The 21,203-nt window shown below is 51.4% G+C and overlaps 1 long non-coding RNA gene across 1 annotated transcript; it reads left to right on the forward strand.

Moving 5' to 3' along the window:
* The first annotated feature begins 295 nt into the window (after positions 1–295).
* On the forward strand, positions 296–10,332 carry LOC132664503 (uncharacterized). The gene is made up of 3 exons (XR_013553344.2): positions 296–723; positions 1,500–1,604; positions 9,598–10,332. It is a non-coding gene; the product is annotated as an uncharacterized LOC132664503 (long non-coding RNA).
* Positions 10,333–21,203: the final 10,871 nt, after the last annotated feature.

Consider the following 21,203-nt stretch of genomic DNA (forward strand, 5'->3'; position numbering starts at 1 on the left):
TCCCTCCACTCCTCACCCCTGTTCAAGCCCTCTTTCTCTCTCTCTAAAAAAAACCCTCTTTCCCTCTCTCTCTAAAAAAACCAAAACATGGGGCTCCTGGGTGGCTCAGTCAGTTAAGTGCTGACTTTGGCTCAGGTCATGATCTCACAGTTTCTGAGTTTGAGCCCCTCGTCCGTCTGAGCTGATAGCTCAGAGCCTGAAGCTCTTTCCAATTCTGTGTGTGTGTGTGTGTGTGTGTCTCTCTCTCTCTCTCTGCCCCTTCCCCGCTCACACTGTGTATCTCTCTCTCTCTCTCTCTCAAAAATAAAATAAACATTAAAACAAAAAGTTTTTTTAATTAAAACAATTTAAAAAACCAAAACCCAAACCAAGCCAAATAAAAACCAGACCCGTGTCCACATATGGGAAGAAACCAAAAGCAGGTCCTGATTTTGAAGGGCTGCATGTTCCCCCAGGAATCGAAAAGGCCCACCCAGCCCTCCCCCGCCCCAAATACATGCGGCTGACGTGGCTGTCAGGGCGCCTCCTCTCACCAGCCGGGCCAGGCCTGTCCTCCGAGGCCTGCCCTCCTCCAGGTGTGCAGGACGCTGCCAGGGTCAGATCCTGCAGGATTCACCTGGTGTCGGGGAGCTAGCCCGGGGAACCTGGGCCCCCGGTGAACGTACCACTAAACGGGCAAGTGGTTTCACATCTCCAAGCCTCAGTCTCCGCATCTGTGAAAAGGTGGGTGGGACCGCAGGAGTGTGGATAAGAGGCTCCAGGGCAGGGAGGCGTGGGAAAGCCCCTGACAGACAGCCAGCCGGTAAAGTGATCCACCGGAGGGAAGGGTCCTGGTGTTATTATCACCATCTGAAGCCCTGAATGCACTTCCTGGTTTCACCTGGCTTCCAGGAGTTTCCCTAGAAAGGGAGTGATGGCCCATCACTGAAGGAAGGGCAAAGTACAGATGTCCTTATAGGGGATCCGGAACACAGGTAATTGGGGAACTCTGTAACCCGTTCAGAGGACGCCTGCCCCACCCTCTGTCGCCCTGCATAGCTCCCAGTTTGCCGGGCAATTGCTGGGACTCTGAACCACTTGGGGCTGGGGTGCCCTGTGCTCGATCAGCCACCAAAAACGGGACCCACTTGGCCACGTGGCCCACAAGACACAACACCTAGTGCCCAGGATACTCACAGGGGCCCCCGAAAATGGCTCAATTTTCATCTCTTTTGAAGCCAGAAGGAAAAAAGAATATAATAACGAATATGTAATCACGAACCCAGCCCCGATTGTTTATCATTACACCGATGCCCTCATAAAATAGAATATCTATTTGTCTATCTATCTGTCAGTCTTATGGAGGAAGGGGCCATGGGAGTCAAAGTGCTGAGAACCCACGAAAGGCCCAGTGAGGCCCGGAGGAAGAGCAGCATCCAGGGAGCAAGGCATAGCCTCTCCTTGTTTGGGACCACCGAGCTCGAGTGAGTGGATTGCAGACTGCCCACAATCCTTTGCAGGACTTGTTGCTAAAGAGGAGAAGCAGAGTCTGTTTACCCGGCCCTGGAATCTAGGCAGGCTCTCACACTGGCTTTGGACATCGAACGCGGCAGAAGTGACATTGGGTGAGTTCCGAGCCTCGGTCCCAGAGCTCTTGCAGCTTCCGGCCTCTTGCTTTTTATTTTTTTATATATTTTTATATGCTTGTTTATTTCTGAGAGAGAGAGAGAGAGCTGGGGAGGGGTAGAGAGAGAGGGAGACAGAGAATCCCGAACAGGGTCTGCCCTGTCAGTGCAGAGCCCGACGTGAGGCTCGAACTCACGAACCGTAAGATCCTGACCTGAACTGAAGTCGGACGTTCAACCCACTGAGCCACCCAGGTGCCCCGAGGGGATACATTTCTAAAACAGTGCAAAGAAACAGGAGAGATTAAAGTTAGTAATATAGTTTATTTAACCCCATGTATCCAAGATATTAACATTTAACACCTGATCAATGTAAAAAATATTAACGAGCTATTTTACGTTCTTTTATCATATTAAATCTTCATCATCCAGTGTCTATTTTATGTTGGTAATGCTACCTGACTTGGACCAGCCACATTTCACATGTTCTATAGCCTCTTATGTCTCGTGGCTACCATAGTGGGTGGCACAGACCTAGGCTGGTGTTTCTGAATGTTTGAATTTCACTGGCCAGGAAATATTTCCCTCATAATTTTGGAGGCCAATGTTGCCCATTTTTTATTTGGTTAAAACGGATGTTAAAAAAAAGGAAAGGTCCCACCGTCTGTTGTCATCACATCCCAAGAGAAAGAACTTTCGCTGCTCCACAGAATAGAAGGGATATGATCTCAGATAAAGGGTATCTTCAAATTGAACACACTTACCTCCAAGGAAAACTTAACGCACTCTGGTCATTTTTCTCGTTTTGCCACAGATAACAGAACATATCACTCTGCTCCTGAAACCACAGGTCTTATCCATTGGCCCTTAGAATCACCTGGAAAGTAGCTCTAATGGTATTGATAGCCCACTTAATCTGAACCTCGGGTGGGGGCCGGCATAAGCATTTTAAAAAATCTTCCCCCAAGTGATTCTAATATGTAGTTTGGGTGGGAAACCGCTCCTTTGGTTCGAACTTAAACCCCTTTCTTTCAGAAATGGGGGAAATAGGTTAAGAGAAGGGAAGTGAGTTAGGGCCAGCAAAGGAAGGAGGCCCAGGACTCCATGCCCCGAGCTGAAGCCCTTCTCCCCCAACCCTTACCCCGTAAGGGAACAAGGAATGGGGCCAAGGGCTGCCTGGGCCCGCAGAGCAGTAACTCCAAGGGAGCCAGCTGCTGAGATCAAGGTCAGCGGGGTAAGCAAAGAAGAAGGAAGACAGCACTCCCCGAGTTAAAGAAGCAGGTTTTCTTTGTAAATACAAAAGCCTGACACAGCACATATGAGTAACCTCCACCTTGAACACCTAAGTGACTTTGTTCTTGGCATTTCTTTTGGCTCACGCACGGTGGGGACTTATCACCTCCGTGAGAGATAGTGAGCAGCCCTTTGTTAGGGTATCCTTGGCTGTAGCCTGAGATAAAAAAAAAAAAGATTTAAATGACTCCCTTTACATCTGAGACCCAAGCTCTGTTGCTGACCAGCAGTGTGACCTTGAACAAGTCACTTAACCCCTATGGATGGGTTCCCACGTCCTGGATTTCTTGGGAGACAGAAATCATGCATGAAAGTGCTTATCCAGGAGCACTTGGGTGGCTCAGTAGGTTAAGCGTGTGACTCTTGATTTTAGCTCACAGTTCCTGAGATCGAGCCCCACGTCAGGCTCTTCGCTGACAGTGTGGAGCCTGCTTGGGATTCTCTCTCTCCCTCTCCCTCTGTTCCTCTCTCGCTCATGCTCTCCCTGTCTCTCAACGTAAATAAATAAACTTAAAAAAAAAAAAGAAAAAGAAAATGTTTATCCAGAGCCAGGCCGGAGGTAAATTCAATAAACGATAGCTATTATTATGTGAATTATTTTATAAGCATGGTTATGTGCCAGGGACTATTTTAAGACCTTTGTAAGTATCAGGTCATTCAATCCTCATTACAAGCCCATGAGATAAGCCTTTTTGTCATCCTCATTTTATGGATGGAAAAACTGAGACACAGAGTGGCTAAGTCACTTGCCACAGTCACACAGCCAGATGGTGGCTGAGTCATGATCTGAGCACAGGTAGGACTCCAACATCTGTGCTCTTTGAGGTTCCCTGCGGCTACCCACGTTCTTTCCTCCCCTTCTCTTCTCCCTCCTGGGCTCTCCCCGAGTGCAGACATGGGTCTGCCAGAAGTCGCGACTCTGGGAAAGACGGAGAAGGAGCCCAGAGGAGAGTGAAGAGACGGGATCTGGGAGAGGCGCCCCGTTGCTGAACACCTGTGCTGGGCCAGGCAAGAGGCCAGGTGCCTGAGCACGGCCACCCCAGTCCGACTCCCGGCGCTGGGCGCCGGTGGAAGGCTGGTGCTTGATCTCGCTCTCCAGAAGAGCCGGGTGAGGCTGTGACGAGTGAAGGACCCTGCCCTGCAGACTGAGCTTCTTGGAGGGGCTGCCCCCAGCCTGGGGCTCTGCATGGGGCTCTGGGGGAGGTGGACCTACCTTTCTCTGCTCTGCTCATCCTTCCACCAGGAGCACAGGCCATGCCACCCATGCGCCCAGCCACGGCTGACTGTGCCAGGGAGGGAAGCCAGCACACAGGATCCTTCACTGGGGGCCTGTGGCTCGCCCCATTCTGCTGCCGCGGGCCAGGGAGCCCTCTCTACTCTTCCCCCCTCTCCCTCCCCGCTTCCTTCCAATCACCCGCCATTCCATTTGGCCTGCTTTTCTTCCTTCCTTCCCTCCTTCCTTCCTTCCCCTTTTTCTATCAATAAAGGGTGCCTGAGGACACACTGGTAAAAGAAATAGATGTGGTTGCTGGCCTACCAGCACTTGTGGTCTAGCGGGGTGGGGGTGGGGGGAGACGCCAAACGAATAATTGCACAAAGAGTTTTCCTGTGATGGTCAGTGATACAAAGGAAGCGTCGTTGGATGCTGGGGGAAGGAGTAACAGAGCGACCCAGCTAAGTTAGTTCAGGGGTTGGGCGAAGGTGTCTCTGGGGAAGGGGCATTTCAGCTAACACGAGAACAATGGGTGGGAGTTGGTGGGGAGAGGAAAAGGGGTGAGTGGTGAGGAAGAGGCTTCTAGAAGAGGATTTCGCTGGTGCCAAGGCCCTGGGGCAGAAAGTGTCTGCCACTTTTATATAGAGAAAACTATGTGCCTGGAATATGATGAGGAGAGGAAGTTCGAGGAGGCAGGGGCAGGGCTGAGCAGCCTTGGAGGAATTTGAATTTCATCACACTTGATAAGGATGTTACACGTTTTGGTAAACATTCTCAGAAGTCGCCTCTGGCCACCCCATGGTGCCATGCCCTCCCTCCCTCGGGCTTTACTCCGAGCCATCAGCTATTGAGGTCCGGCCAGGCGTGCTGCCCTGATGTCTGATCTCTGTGCCCACAGAGGGTACACTGACTCACTCGAGGCACCCCCGCTCCCGCCGGCTCACGGCAGCACCTGTGCTGGGGCCCAGGCCACCTCGTTTCGCACCCCTGGCCCGTGGCCACGCACGTGTGCCCTGCCTTGTGGGAGCAGGCCGGCAGAACGTCTGCAAAGCTGGGGCCCCCAATGCGGTCGCTTGGTCCGTCCCCCAGGCACTCCCTTGCCCCACGGATCGATGGTCTCCAATGCACCTGTTCCTCAACTCTGCCCACAGCCTCCCCAGCTCCCCAAGTCTCCTCTCCCCTGCCCACAGAAGCTATTCCCAACTTCTCCCGCAGCCCTCAGGCTTCAGGATCGCCTGCGCCCCAGTTCCCCACTCTTGCACCGTCTCCTGGTGTCTGCGGGTGTTCAGAGTGCACTCGCGGGGCATCCCCAAGTGCCAAGCAGAGGGCCTCCTGGCTGTCCCCTCTCTGCCCCAGACAGGATGGGGCTCAGGCCTCCTGGCTCCGGAAAGGGGCACCTCGTGTTCCCGAGAGCGCCCCTCCTCTGTGTGCGCCCCTCCCCAGGAACTGCCTCCGTTCTGTTCTGCAGTTACTGACTCCTATTCATGTGCAGGGAGAGCAACAATGGACCACAATCAACCTAGTGTTTCCTGAGAGGACATGGCCAAGGGCCGGCTCTGAGTCACCCTCAGCCTCCCCGGCCGCCCCTTCCGGGAAGTGCGTTCACACTCCACATCCTGCCTCTCTAGGGGAAGAGAGGCAGTGGGGGCCATAAGGGCTTTGTAGTCAGATGGATGCAGATACCACAGGGCAGGTCTTTAACTCTGTCACTTACCAGCTGTGCCACCGTGGCCATTTAGCTGAATCACTCTGAGCTGGCTCCGGAGGAAGAGAGCGGTGAGGCCACCTTGCAGGGCTCTGTGGCCCCTGAGGGCCCTCATGACTGCCGAGCACCTGCTGCATGGGGTAGGGGGGCAGGGCTCACACCAGGAAGGCACCACAGACAGTGGCAGACATGATGGCAGACATGGGAGGTCGCCAGACGGCCCAGGGGCCTCTGGGAATGTTCTCATTGTCTCCCCCTGCCCGCCCCCCAAATCTGGCTACTGCCCAAATTCATGGGGACACGGTTAACGGCCACTCCTGGGAGAGTGACTTAGGCCCCCGGGGCACTGCCCTTGTCTGGGATGGGACCTGCTTGGGGCATGTGAAACCACCAGGCAGATGGGCTCCGTGCGCGGGTCAGAAGGCAAAGGGGAAAGAGGCCCTTCTCGAGGGAAATTCCTGCTCTAGCCCCCAAAGACAAGGTGCCTAGATATCCCCTCCACCATCTTCCCCAATTCCCCCTGGAGCACCCACCCTCCCTGGCCCCACTGGTGTCACTTGTGGTTCTGGGGACACTCTCCCCAGGGCACGGACAGCTGAACCACCACCTCGGAGGGTGTATTTTGGGGGGAAGACTTAGTTTGCTCCTTACGGTAGGCTCAGGGCGCTGAGAAAGAAAGAAAAGTCAGCAAGAAGGTAGGCAAGATACGTTTCTGAGCAGTTTAATTAAAAGCACTTATTGGACGGGCACCTGGGCATCTGATTAAGCATCTGACTTCGGCTCAGGTCGTGATCTCACGGTTCATAGCCCCGCATAGGGCTCACTGCTGTCAGCACAGGGCCTGCTTCGAATCCCCTGTCCCCCCTCTCTCTGCCCTTCCCCTGCTTACATTCTCTCTCTTTCAAAAAAGAAAAAAAACATTAGAAAGTAAATAAAAGTGTTCGTTCATTGGAGAGTTATGTCCATTTCTCATTTCATCATTTGATCAAGTCTGCAACAAGCCCGTTTTATAGAAGAGGAAACTGAGGCTTAGTACGAATTTGCAGTGGAGGAACTCAGTCTGACCTCTGGCTCTCCCTACTCTAATATTGATGGCAAAATTCAGCTCTAGCTTAAATTTCAATGAGATGACAAAACAAAATAACCCAAAAACAGAGACAAAAGCTCATATTCCGTGGAGCTGTTCCTTCAGAGTCCTGGGACATTTTAAGCTCTCCTGCTTCTGGGCTTTATCCAAGCTGCCCCTCCACCCGGGATCCCCTCCCAAACCAGGAGAATTCTACTTTGCTTCCAAGATTGTCCCTAGGTGGGTGTCTTTTCCTCTCCCAAAGAAGCTTCTAGAAGCAGCAGCAAATTGCTACTTTCTTTCCCAACCTACAGTTGAGAAGGTGGTGGAAAGTCTCAGAACTCCTTGGGCTGGCAGCCACCCCCCTCACCCCCGATGCTGAGTGCTCCTTAAAGGTGGACACCGTTAGCATCACTGTTCTCCAAGCCCACGTGGAATGTTTGTGGAATGAGTCCACGAGAACCGTCTCAGCTCCACTCCTGGGTCTGCAGACAAATCCGTGGAAACCCTCAGTCTGCACAGACCGGGGAGCACACAGGCCTCCGCGGCCCGTGGGGCTTCTACACCCTCGATCTTTTACAGCCCCCTCAGCAACCCAGTGAGGGAGACAGGCCAAGGGTTTTGATACCCGTTTTACAGAAGAGGAAACTGAGGCCCCAGGGAGGCAATACAAGACTTGTACAGTCCTACAGCTTATCACTGGCAGAAGTCAGGGCCCCACGCCAGGTCTGGTGATTCCAAGCTTCTGTACCTTCCAACACCCCCTGTTGCTACGACACAGAACAAACTTCTGAGTCGTCTGCGGAGGAAGGAGAAGGAGCTGTGTGGGGAACGCCACCCATCCTGCCAGCCTCAGGCCGCAGCCCCTTCTCCAGGCTGGACCCCCAAGGACCCCCTTTTTCTGGACTCCTGGAAGAACCGGGTCTTCCCCTTCACTTAAGTTTCCACGCTCCAGGACCTCACCACAAGCTTAACACAGGACGTCCCCTGGGAGCAGTAAGCCTGACCTAGAGCAGGCTGTCCTACAGACTGCACTTGACCGGTTCCCTGCTTACTTTGCCTTTGATCGTTGCAACTCCTCAACTAGTTGGTAGGTTTAAAAAATTTTTTGCTATGAAATAGTATGTATATATATATACACACACACACATATTCACACACAGGAATAATATAACCCATTTATAGCAGTTGTAATGTATCCTTCTAATCTCTCTACTTTTTTAAAGGAACAAAACATTAGAGCCTCAAGCTACGTTCCCACCTCCTCTCCCTTCCCTCTCCCATGCTTATCTCCTTTCACCACATGCAATTTTCCATACGAAATGTACACCATTGTTTTATGTGTTGTGATTTATGTCAATGATATTATTTTGCACCTTGCTGTTTTTCACTTAACGACGTGTTCATGAATTATTCAGGTTGATGTGTGAGGACTTGGCTCATTTATTTTAATTACTATAAATGTGCCCATCATAGAACTAGTTTCTTTATCCTCTCCCGTCAGAGGATTGCTTTCACTTACTCACTTCTAAAAATAGGTGTGCAGTGAAAATCCTTGTACATGCCTTCTTTGTCCATGCGGGGGAGTTTCTCCAGGGGCTTGCAGCCCCCTCGAGGACAGGGATTATAGCCTTCCTCCACACCAACCCTGTCCAGAAACGGGCAGAGAGCAGGTTCTTGATATCTGGATGTTTGTTCGTTGAGTGAGTGAACTCAATACACTCAAGACCACCCAGACAGCACAGGTAAGGTAACTTCTGCTAACAGCCAGCTCAGCATCCACTCCCCTTTCCTGGCTAACGGAGGATGCCTCCCGAGTGGTAGACGGTTATTGGCTTAAGCCAGTCATAATAAGCCGGCTCCTGCTTCCCCAGCTCCCCACGCTGCCCAGCTGTGGTCACTGAGATTGAAGGGACATCTGGTGGGGAGTCTCGGGGCGGGGGGGGCTTTGATCCCCAGACCAAAGGGGGCTCCGAGACTGTCCGCAAAGGCAGCCCCGATGAGATCTCCCGTACACACGCGCCTTTGCAACGCAACCCTGCCGTTCCTCCGTTAAGAGGTAGAGTTTATTTTTCACCTCTGTGACTGGCCTTGGGACTTGCTTTGTTTGACCAAAATGTAGAGGAGGTGACATTGTGGGACTACCAAGCCTTTGAACGTCCAAGAACTTTAGCAGCAAAATCTTGCTCTCTTGCTTCTCTGAAACCACCATGCAAGAAAGCCTGGCGAGCCTGCTTGAGCAGGAGGAGGGCCAGAGAGGAAATAGTTTAGGCTCCGTGGGCCATACGGTCTCCATCACAACGACTCTGCTGCCGTAGCACGAAAGCAGACATAGATCATCTGGGAGAGAATGGATGGCCAGGTTCCCATATATCTTTACAAAATCAGGCAGCGGGGCCTTAGAGAATGAGAGAGCATCTGAGGGAGACAGTTTGCTATTGCTGCCATACTAGAATACCACAAACGCGGAGGCTTAACACGGATTTATTATCTCACAGTTCTGGAGGTCAGAGATCCAAAATGGGTCTTAGAAGGGTAAAATCAAGGTGTCAGCGGGGTTGTTCTTTCTGGACGTTTTAGGGAAGGGTCCATTCCTTGACTAGTCGAGCTGGTAGAGGCCACCCACACTCCTTGGCTAGCGGTGTCCCCCCCACCCCCACCCCAGCCATGACAATCCTCTGACCTCTACTTCTGTCGTTGTATCTCCCACTGCCAGCATCCAGTGCCAGACTTGTGAGCAAGGCCATCTTGGACAATAGGCCCCCCCACGAAGCCATCACCTGACTGCCATCACTCGAGGGAGCCCCAGAAACCAGTAGAAGAACCGTCACCTAATCCCAGCCCCAACTCTGACCCTGAGTCACACGCTAATAAATATTTGTTGTTTTGAGCCACTAAGTTTTGCAATGGTATCTTATGCAGTGGTAACCAACTGACTGACACAGGGACAGACGTTAATAGAGCCACTTTTTTGTGCCCTTCCCTGCTTTTCCTTTTTTTTCAAAATTCTCTTTGTTTTCTTTATTTCGAGACAGAGACGGTGCAAGCAGGGGAGGGGCAGAGAGAGAGAATCCGAAGCAGAGCCTGAGCTGCCAGCGCAGAGCCAGACGTGGGGCTCGAACCGTGAGATCATGACCTGAGCTGAAACCAAGAGGTCGAACGCTTAACCGGCAGCAGCCACCTTGCAACCTTGAGGGAAAACAAACAGAATCACGATATGATTCCACATTGGTGTGCCGCCTAAATACCAACGGGTTTTGTTCCGTTTTGAATTTCTTTTCACGCGAGAAAATCAAGCCCTGTTTGTTATAATACTATGACCTCTCAAATTACTATCGTACTATAAGTTCTGATGAGGGGGAGGTAAGGAAGTGCTGAATCACTGTATTGTACATCTGAAAGCAACACTACACTGTATATTAACTAACTGGAGTTTAAATAAAAGCTTGAAAAAAAAAATAACTTCTAACGAATACACAGCAAGTTCCCAGGCCTCTGAGGTAGCTGGGAAAGGATTAGGAATAGCCAAGAATTAATTTTTTTTTTTTAGTGTTTATATTTTTGAGAGAGAGAGCATGCAAGCGAGTGGGGGAGGGGCAGAGAGAGAGAGAGAGAGAGAGAGACAGGGAGACGCAGAATCCGAAGCGGGCTCCAGGCTCTGAGCTATCAGCACAGAACCCGATGCGGGGCTCAAACCCACAAACCGTGAGATCATGACCTCAGCTGAAGTCAGATGCTTAACCGACTGAGCCACCCAGGGCCCCCCCCCCCCCCCGAGTAACCAAGAATGAAGAAGACGGAAACGCCGTTTCACCTGACCACGTTCTGTTTCCTCTCCGGAGACCGACATGGCACGGGCAGAGCACTCAGGGGACGTGCTCCCTGGGGAGGGAGAGCACGGCCAGGACCCAGACGCAGAATATCTGACAGGTGCTCGGGCCCAGCCTCACCGATAAGACTTGGAGCCCTTGTCCCTTGGCCGTGTCTTCTGTGAAGAGGGGTGACTCATGGCAGTTATGAAACTCTGAGGCCCATGTGTACTTACATGTTGCCCTTTCACTGCTCTGGCCAGGGAGGTTTCCAGCTTGAGGTAGTTATCCCAAGGGAATCTTGTTGGGAACGAGGAGTGGCTGGAAGGACATAGCCCTTGACTCATAGGGAAGAGTCAATAGAGCACACAGGTGAAGGCCAGGTGGTTGTTTCAGAGGAGGGAAATATCCCAGGGCCAGCCTGGGTCCCCTTCTGCTGCACCTTCCTTCTTTCTAGAAGGTACCAGTGCAGTGTGTGGAGAAATCCCCACACTTCCTTACACAGACACACACAGAGACCCCTCCCCCCCCCCCACACCTGGACACAGATAGACACAGACACAACCCCCCCCCCCCAACACCAGTAATGTGACCTCCAAAAGCCCTTTTCTTCTCCATTTTGCAGATGGCAATAATGGCTAATGTTTACTGACTGCTTACCATCACCCAGGGCCTGTGCTAAGAGCCTTACTTGCATTAGCAAAGAAAACTCTCACAGGAAGCCGTAGGTGGGTTTTTTAAATGCTCATTTGACAGGCAAGGAAACTGAACACAGAGAGGTGTGAACCCAGAGAATTGTCCAAGGTCACGCAGGCTGGAAGCTGGGCAGCCGAGATTAGACATCTAGCATTCTGACTCCAGAGCTCAAACTCTTAGCCACACCCCTGTTCCGCCTGCAGAGAAGGAAAGTAAGGCTCAGAGAAGGTAAGTGACTTGCCTGATGTTGCAGGCCCGTGGTTTGCAGTCTCGATATGGGTACCTTGCTTTTGTTCTCTCTCTCTCTCTCTCTCTCTCTGTCTCTCTGACGCCCCTGGCGGCCTCTGGGCCCTCTTGACAATATCACCCGCTGTCCCCAGCGCAGGCCCCGGACTGTGGCGAAGTGAGCACTAGACCACCAGTGGGAAAGTCAGATTTGCACCTCATTTCTGCCCTTCACTCATTCCGTGACCTTGGGCAAATCAGTAAATCAGTGCTGTCATCTATAAATCGAGACCGGGGTTTGCCCCTGCCGGCCGAGAGGATTTCATTGGTCAGATGTAGTTAGGGGTGTGGACACTGCTGGATCAACTGCGGGTTGTTGGTGGTGTTTCTGTTGTTTTTCTGACGCCTGGCCTCAGGGAAAGTGTTCTTTGGGACTAGCATTCGACCTGCAGGGCCTTGTTGTGGCAGCTGGGTTTAAGTGTGGGGTTTCCTGCTCCTGCTCAAAATCACCACCCTCCATAAAAAGCTCGGGGATGCAAGGGTTTAGCAATCGGTTATTGCGTCAGGAACACTGAATAGCCCCATTCTATCCTCTTCTCCGCCCAGGTGCTGGCTCGCTGGCTGACAGGAGGGAGGGCACCCAGGGGGAAGGATAGGTATTTCCTCTCCCGCCACCCACAAGTGCCCGTGGTAAGGACGTGGGACTTGGGGTCTCTCCCCGACACCTCCTGCAAAGTGCTAGTCCTCTGGGGAATAGAGAGTCGGGGAGCCAAAGCCGGGCTCGGGAGTGGGGTGCGGGGCAGGAAGGGATTGGGCAGCGGCCCCCACCTCACCCCCCCACCCCACCTGCAGAAGCCCCAGTCCTGTCCTGCCGCTGATCAGCCCTACCACAGGGCAAGTTGCACACCCTTTCTGAGCAGAATGGGAGCCATAGCTCAGCCCCACCCTGGAGGGAGGTCAATGTGCATTTGTATCCGCACTTTTTTGAACTACGTCTTCGGTAAGGGTCAGCCATGGCCATCGTTATTATTACTCTATGACTCTGTCTGGCCTGTTTGACCCCAGAGGCACTGTGGAAAATCCACAGTTTCAGCCCCTTGGGTCCTGCCACCATGACCTTGAAACGGTTCCCTCCGACCTCCATGAACCTCCTTTTTGGGGACGGAACTACTCCCACCAAGTCTGTGGGGGCAGTGGTGTGAATTCAATGAGAAAATCGGTCTGCAGGACCCAGCCCGGTGCCTGGTGCAGAGGAAGTGCCCATCAATGGTGGCCTTTATTATGACTCGGGCTTGGATGGGACCCTGAGGGAAGAGGAGCCCGGGAACAGAGGAAGGATTGTACGGAGGTGAATGGGGGAAGGGGGGCTCCGGCGGGGAGCGTCCTCGCCCTCCTGCGCCGGCTGAGCCCTACTTGCACTCCATTCTTTGGGGTGGCGTTTATTCTCACAGCCTGGGAACTGGCGAAGGCGAGGGATGCTTCCAGGATGCAGCAGCCTGGGGATTTTCCCATGCCCTCTGTTTGTTCCTATCCAGGGGCTCGCGGAACATGTTTAACCCTTTCCTACCCCACGAACCGTTTTCCCACAAACATCACTTGCGATGTGGACTCTCAGATGATTGTCATCCCCGAAGGCAAGAGACACTCGGAGGTGTCCCCGAGCAGAAGTGTGCTGGGGCTGCCGGTGGGGGCATCTCTTCCCCATTCCGCGCTCAGTGACCTCCTGTGGGTACTTGAGAACGGTCCTTACATCACAGACATCAACAAATATTACAGCCCAGAACCAATGGTCAAATATGGGCCAGCACCCACTGTCCCCCAAGAACTTGGAAATGAGGTATGGTCAGAATTAAAGCAGGATTGGGGCCCCTGGGTGGCTCAGTCGGGTTAAGCATCTGACCCTTGGTTTCGGCTCAGGTCGTGATTTCATGGTTCATGAGTTTGAGCCCCTCATAGAGCTCTGCTCTGAGAGTGCAGAGCCTGCTTGGTATTCTCTCCCTCTCCCTCGCCCTCTCTCTCCCTCTCTCCACTTCTCTCTCTCTCCCAAAATAAAAAAATAAAACTTTAAAAAATGTTTAAAAAGAAAGAATTAAAGCAGGATTGGTCTTCAATGGTGGAAACCAGAGAAGAGACCATGCAGCCCCCCAGTTCCTAGCAAGGTGAACTGGAGAGTGAAGGTACTTCGGTGGGCAAATAGTTGGCCTGAGGTCTATTTGGAGAACGATAGGAAGGGGCTGGAGTGAGCAGAAAGGGAGCTGGTCAGAGAAGAAGCTTAAGCAGCACCGATGGGGTGAACGGAGCCATAGCGTCTATCACCCGCATCGCTGCCTGGGTACCCATCCTGCCGACTTCCTTCCCCAGAACCCTGACTTCCCTCCCCCGTGTAGCTGGGCGCCCCACCAGTGGACCGGTGGGCCATTTTCTTATGGTCCTGGAGGCCAGGAGTCCAAGATGGAAGTGTCAGCACGGCTGGTGTCTTTTGCGACTTCTCCTTGGCCTCCAGGTGCTCACCATGTCCTCACACGGTTGTCTCTTGCCATGTTTGTTAGCCGTGTCCTAATCTCCTCCTCCTAAAAGACGCCGGCCATATTGGATTAGGGCCCACCCCTACGAGCTCGTGTTCACTTACGTACCCCTCTGAAGGCCCTATCTCCAAATACAGTCCCAGTCTTAGGTACTGGGAGTTATGATTGCAGCATATGCTTTTGGAGGTAACACAAATCGGCCCATAACCTCAATGACTGGTCAAGACATGGGCATGTGACCCGTGTCTGGCCAATAGTCAGAGAGGATGAAGTAGGGGTAGAGTAGGGGCCTCTGAGGAAAGTCTCCTTCCTCCTAAAGGATAGCACAGGGTTGATAGCACAATTGTCTCCCTTTGAAAATTGTCACACTGGGACGTGATATGGGAACCTGCTGCAGCCATGCGGAGGCCGGCCCGCGGGTGGAGCGGATGTGGAGGATAGGGACAGGGAGAGCCCCGTGGTGGTTGTGCTGGCGAACCAGTCAACCCTGGAATCGGCCCAAAGTTGTCCTTTGGGTTTAAGAGGATATAAATTAAATCATCCTGAAACATCCCGGTCTCCATTTGAAGCAGAGATGGTCAGGGGTCCACCTACATACCTCGTCTTTCCATCCACCTGTGCGGGTGGCGGGACACATTTCCCGGCTTCTCCGGAGGTTGGGTTGACTGTGTGACCAAATTCTCACGAATGGAATGTGCAGACGAGCAGAGGGCACGTGCGTCATTCCCAGGCTGACGTGGGTGTGCCCCCTTCACGCTCTTGCCTTCTTCCAGCCAGCTGGAAACTGATGCGGCTGAGACCAGGAACCCCATGTGGATGAGATATAGGAACCCCAACATGGAGACAACTCGTGTCCCTAAATTCTGTCAGTCAGGAAGAGTCACCTCCAGAAGTTACAGGGGAGAGACACAGATTCTGTGTTGTTGTTTTTTTTAAAATTTTTTTAATGTTTATTTTTTGAGAGAGAGAGAGACAGAGACAGAGACAGAGTGTGAGCAGGGGAGGAACAGAGAGAGGGAGACACAGAATCCGAAGCAGGCTCCAGGCTCTGAGCTGTCAGCACAGAGCCCGACGCGGGGCTCGAACTCACGGACTGTGAGATCATGACCTGAACCGAACTCGGACACTCAACCGACTGAGCCACCCAGGCGCCCCCAGACTCTGTGTTCTTTAAACCACTGTCTTTTGGCTGTCTTTGTCACAGCAGCAGAGCTTTGCCCTGACTAGCAACCCTGCTCCGTAAGGGTGGAAGGAGTTTTGCCAGAGCAAACTTGATGACAAACGTTTCCTGCAGAAGACTTTCCCTTTAGGGTCAGAGATGGCCTCGGGCTGCGGGCCTGAAATAGACTTCTTAATATCTGCCAAGTCCCCTTTGTGGATTCCGCTAGTGCACGCAGCTTTCCGATAATGTGGCTTCCTGTGGGCGGCTCATCTAGGCGAAGAGAATGTTTTCATTGATCTGCCGATGCACACATCCTGGTCTCTGGATGCCTGCCTTTATCAACGTCATTCTCACCAAGTACCGAGTTCCGGGAACCCTGCTCCAGGGAATCTGCCTCTGCCATGTGTCCACACTCTACAAGGACAACTCGGCTTCCAGAGTCTGGCCCGTGCGGGGCCTTCTTGCAGAACTGACCTCTCCTTCCTGCATGTCCCTCTCCTAGTATTCACTTCATTCTGCTCGTGTTCAGGGCTGTGTAACACGGCCTCCTTCGCCATTCTGCTGGGAGTTCACTGGGGACAGGGCGGCTCCATACTTCGGATGTCTAACACGATGCTGGGCACCTGGCAGGAGCTGGGTAAATGTGGGCCCACTGAGGAATGACTCTGGCCATCCATAAAGACCCCTTCCAGAGCCCCAGTCCAAGTTCGTCTCAATGTACAAAACAGGAGTGTTCTTCAAAGGTCTCAGAACAAGTTTTGATACATTGAATTGTGTTTTACATGAGCTATGCAAGGCACCCCCCTCAAACCTACACGTGAGGCCTCATGTAATCTCACCCCATAGTTTTAGCAGAGGCACGTAACTCTGTAGTTTCTTAAAGAGAAGGAATAAGAGACAGAAAGAGCAAGTGGGAAAGCACCTGAGGAAGGAGGTGGAGAGAAGGAACCAGGGGAGCACAAATGCCCGGACACGGGTTTGAATCTTGGCTCCCACCTTTCTAGCTGTGTGACCCTGGGCAAGTTACTCAGCTTCTCTGATCCTCTCTTTCCTCAGCTGGCAAATGGAGATGATAATATCTATTTGCAGGACTGTTGTGAGGATGGAGAGAATGTATGCAAAGCATGGTGAGTGACAGAGTGGGTATCATCGGCAGAGGTGGGTTCCCTTCGCCAACAAAGCAAATGATCTCTGAGCCGACATTCTCCCAAGGAAGGGGGTTGCCTGAACCCACGGGCTATGTGGACACCTACCCCTCAGCAATCTTTCACAGAAAGCCAGGCTTTGGTCTGCCAGGTTCGTGTAAAGTGAGTTGTAGTGTCTGTGCAAACCCCTTGTCAGCTGCCCCTGCTGAGCCTGCGGAGGGGAAGAAACCTCCATGCTGAGAGCAGGGGGATCCAGAGCCATGAGGGGGAGCCACGCACCCCCCATGGCCTCCCTGCCACCCTGCTGACAGGGCCTTCCCACACCCTCTGTAATGCTCATGAACTTGCATGTGGAGATGTGTGCACACAGCAATTGGTGACCGAAGTGCTGTGCCCCCAGCCCACTTCATCCTCAGGAATGTGTAGAAGAGGCACACATCCAGAGGTTTGTTTGTTTCTTTTCTTTTCTTTCTTCTTTCTTTTCTTTCTTTCTTCCTTCCTTCATTTCTTCCTTTCCTTCCTTCTTTTTTTTTCTTTCTTCTTCCTTCCTTCCTTTCTTCCTTCCTCTTTCTTCCTTCCTTCCCCTTCCTTCCTTCCTTTTAATGGAAAGCCCATGGGGCTCCTGGGTGGCTCAGTCGGTTAAGCATCCAACTTCAGCTCCGGTCATGATCTTGGGGTTTGTGAGTTTGAGCCCCACATCGGGCTCTGTGCTGTCAGCACAGAGCCTGTTTTGGATCCTCTGTCCTCCTCTCACTGCCCCTCCTCCACACGTGTGTGCATTCTCTCTCTCAAAATAAATAAACATTTTTAAAAATAAAATAAAAGGAAACCCAAACCCAGAGCCCAAACAGTCCCATGCATGGAGCTGGCTTCCTTTGAGAATGAAGTGAGATGAGCTTGGCCAGCTGCCACTACAGGCTAGTTCACGCTGAGTGAGGGAAAATGGTATGTTCGAAGAGGCAAGACGAATTATTTCAAAATAGCCTGCAGACCTCAGATTAGATCACAGTAGGGTAGGACCTTTTTTATTTTATTTTATTTATTTATTTAAAAAAATTTTTTTAAATGTTTTTATTTATTTTTGAGACAGAGAGAGACAGAGTATGAGCAGGGGAGGGGCAGAGAGAGAGGGAGACACAGAATCTGAAACAGGCTCCAGGCTCTGAGCCGTCAGCACAGAGCTCAACGCGGGGCTCGAACTCACGGACTGTGAGATCATGACCTGAGCTGAAGTCAGATGTTCAACCGACTGAGCCACCCAGGTGCCCCAGGGTAGGACCTTTTTTAATAAGAAAAGAGAAAAAGCAGCCTGTAGGATATGTATGCGTGTGTTTATGCGTGCGTGTGAATATTTTAATATACATATTTGTATATATATTTTAATATGTATTTTAAATGAATGCTTTATGTGTTGAGATGATTCACTGGTGAGGCAGAGATAGTAAGGTGTGAGCACGGGAGCCTCCGCAAATCCTGGGAGAGACTCAAGGGGACTATGGGGCAATTATGCGCGTTTAGAAAATGCGTCCCTTCCGATCAGCATAGCTCATGCTGATCCTGGCAGAACAGAAGAAGATGTCTCTGGTCAGCAGGGGCACATGATTGGGAAATCCAGGCTGCACTCTGCTGGCTGAGCCCTCTGCCCCAGTGTGGGGTGGTACCCACGCAGAGGACAGGGTACTCTTTTCTAGTTAGCGTCTAAAGGTGTCCTATGGGCTGGTGGGGCCCTGCCCGATAGACCTCCTAATTTATCCAGAATGGTTCCAGAATGTTGCTTCAGTTATCTATTGCTGTGTGACGAACCACGCTGAAACTAAGGGGGTTAACAATTCTGTAGATCAAGAGTTCAGAAAGGACACGGTGGGGATGGCTCTTGTTTGTTCTGGGTTCGTTCTGGGCGCTTCAGCTGGGAAGGCAGGGATGGCTGGGGCTGAAGGATCATTCTCAAGATGGCTTCCTCACTCACCTGTCTGGCACCTGGGCTGGGACGGCTGTGGGACAGGTTCCACCGTGTCTGTCCTCTGAAGGGTCTCTGGAAGGCCTACCTGTGGCCTCTCCAGCACTGTGTCCTCAGGGTGGACAGAATTCTTACCTGCCACACAGGGCTCCAGTGAACATGTGTCCCCGTGAACAAAGCAGGTGCCACATCTGCCCTTTTAGTAGAAGTCTCAGAGAGGCATTTTTGCTGTACTTGATTGGTCAAAGCAGTCATGAACATGCCCAGATTTGAGACTCCCTGCCTCTCAAGGGGAAAAGTGGAAGAGAAGTTGCAGTGATATTTAAAAAAAAAATTTTTTTTTTTTTAATGTTTATTTACTTTTCAGACAGAGAGAGCGCAAGCAGGGGAGGGGCAGAGAGACAGGGAGACATAGAATCTGAAGCAGGCTCCAGGCTCCGAGCTGTCAGCATAGAGCCCGACGCGGGGCTGAACTCACAAACTGCGAGATCATGATCTGAGCCAAAGTCGGGCGCTTAACTGACTGAGCCACCCAGGCGCCCAGCAGTGATAATTTTAAAACTGCCACAGCGGTCTTCTGTGAAGAGAGAAGGGCAGCCATCATAACTAGACCATCCCACGCTGTCTAGATTGGGGTTGTCTGTTTTCCAGGTTCTGATCCTCTCTTTTCTGCTATCTGTGTGTGTGTGTGTGTGTGTGTGTGTGTGTGTGTCTCATGGAAGAGAGGCTGTCAAGGGAGCATTTCTGCAGAAGCAAACTCAAAGACCTCCAGGGGCCGGGCTGCTAATGTGTGAGGTGACAGGTGTCCCACAAAAAGGAGCAGCGAGGACTACGGTGAATTAGACAGGGCATGCCTCACTCCTGCAGTGGCCTCGCAGATTGGATCTGGCCTGGGAGCTCCTGGCCTGTGACTCCTGACAGTGAATAAAAGAATCAGTGTTAGAGATGGGTGAGGCCTCAGAGATCATCGGACCAGTGATTTTCAAACTTATTTTCTCTAAAGCAGTGGAAAACTGTTCTCAAAACAAGATCGTACAGAAGAAGCACGATGCAGAACATCTGATAAAGCCTGGAATCCCACACTGGCCTCCTGTTGTCTTCCTAAGGTGCCAACATGGAGCCCTCAGGTTCCAAGGAACCCAGTTTGAAAACCACCAGTTCATATCTTCGTGCAAAAAAGGAGAAAAGTGAGGTCCAAAGAGGGGAAGTGACTTGCCCAAATTCATACTGGGAGTTAATGGCAGAGATTAATTTGAATGTTAAACAAAGAGACTAGGTCAAGGTCTAGCATAGCGAGGAAACTCAGTAAGTGTGTATTTTTTTCCTGGCTTTTGGGACCTCGTCTTGAGCACTATTGTCTTCCTTGGATGTGTCCTGATTTTTTTGTTGTTGTTCATTTGCTGAGGATTTCGGGTGGGAGCATACTGCATCCTGTATGTGGCTGTGAAGCCTCATGTACCATGAAGCAGGGAATCTCAGCTCCAAGAATTTCCTAGCATTCGAGAGTGGGCAGAATGCTTAGCACCTTCCAAATGTAGCTGCCAAGCACTTACCTGGGCATGAATGAAAACGAACCAAGCCTGAGCTCATGAGAAGCCCAAACTTGTCTAGAAAAATCAATACAGCTTTTCTCCATCCTATGTAATATGTGAGTTCCTGAAAAGTTGGAGGTAAGTCAATTTTTTCCCCAGTTCAACATGTCCCGAGCACCCAGCATCAGTTCAGCATCGTGCTGAGGCCAGGGATGGGTACATCCACATACACATGGATGGCCATGATTCTTGTTTCCGACATTTTTACCAAGCCACATAAGACATACACCAAAGGAGGGGTGCCGGGGTGGCTCAGTCAGTTAAGCTTCTGACTTTTTTTTAGGACATGTTTATTTATTTCTGAGAGAGAGAGAGAGAGAGAGAGCGAGCCTGAGTGTGGGAGGGGCAGAGAGAGAGGGAGACACAGAATCCAAAGCAGGTTCCAGGTCCTGAGCTGTCAGCACAGAGGCCGACCCGGGGCTCGAACCCATGAGCCATGAGATCATGGCCTGAGCCGAAGTCAGAGGCCTCACTGAGCCACCCAGGTGGCCCAGCTTCTGACTCTTGATTTCAGCTCAGGTCATGGTCTCACAGTTCATGGGTTTGAGCCCCACATCAGGCTCTGTGCTGAAAGCTCTTGGGATTCTTGCTTCCAGGTTCCTACATTTTTACCAAGCCACATAAAAAATACACCAAAGGAGGGGCGCCTGGGTGGTTCAGTAGGTTAAGCATCTGACTCTCGATTTCAGCTCAGATCATGGTCTCACTGTTCAGGAGTTCCAGCCCCGCATTGGGCTCTGCACTGACAGTGGGGAGCCTGCTTGGGATCCTCTCTCTCCTTCTTTCTCTGCCCCTCCCCTGTTCATGCTCTCTATCTCAAAATAAATTAAAAAAAATTATTTAAAAAATGCACCAAAGGAGCTTGCTAATGGTGTCATATAAAATGGTGTCATTTTATAAAATGGGAAGAATTACTTCCTAACTAACACCTTATGTCCTCATTTACAAATATTTGTATTTGTCAATTTGGATTTTCATAGTAAAGGGCTTTTTCAGTTCTGGCATATGGCAAGTCTTTAATGAATGAAAATTTGTTAACTAAAGGAACATAGTTCGAGAACGGTCAAGGAATACCCATACTTGATAATCACATTTGTGTACGGGTACATACCTCAAACATACTTTTCACATATTGGTACCTGTTTGTTTCCATAAGAACCTCCTGGGGGAGGGAAAGTAGGTGTTTATTATACCATTTCACAGGCAAGATA

The sequence above is a fragment of the Panthera onca genome, chromosome F2 (genome assembly GCF_046562875.1).
Source record: "Panthera onca isolate mPanOnc1 chromosome F2, mPanOnc1 haplotype 2, whole genome shotgun sequence".
NCBI classification, from domain to species: Eukaryota; Metazoa; Chordata; class Mammalia; order Carnivora; family Felidae; genus Panthera; species Panthera onca.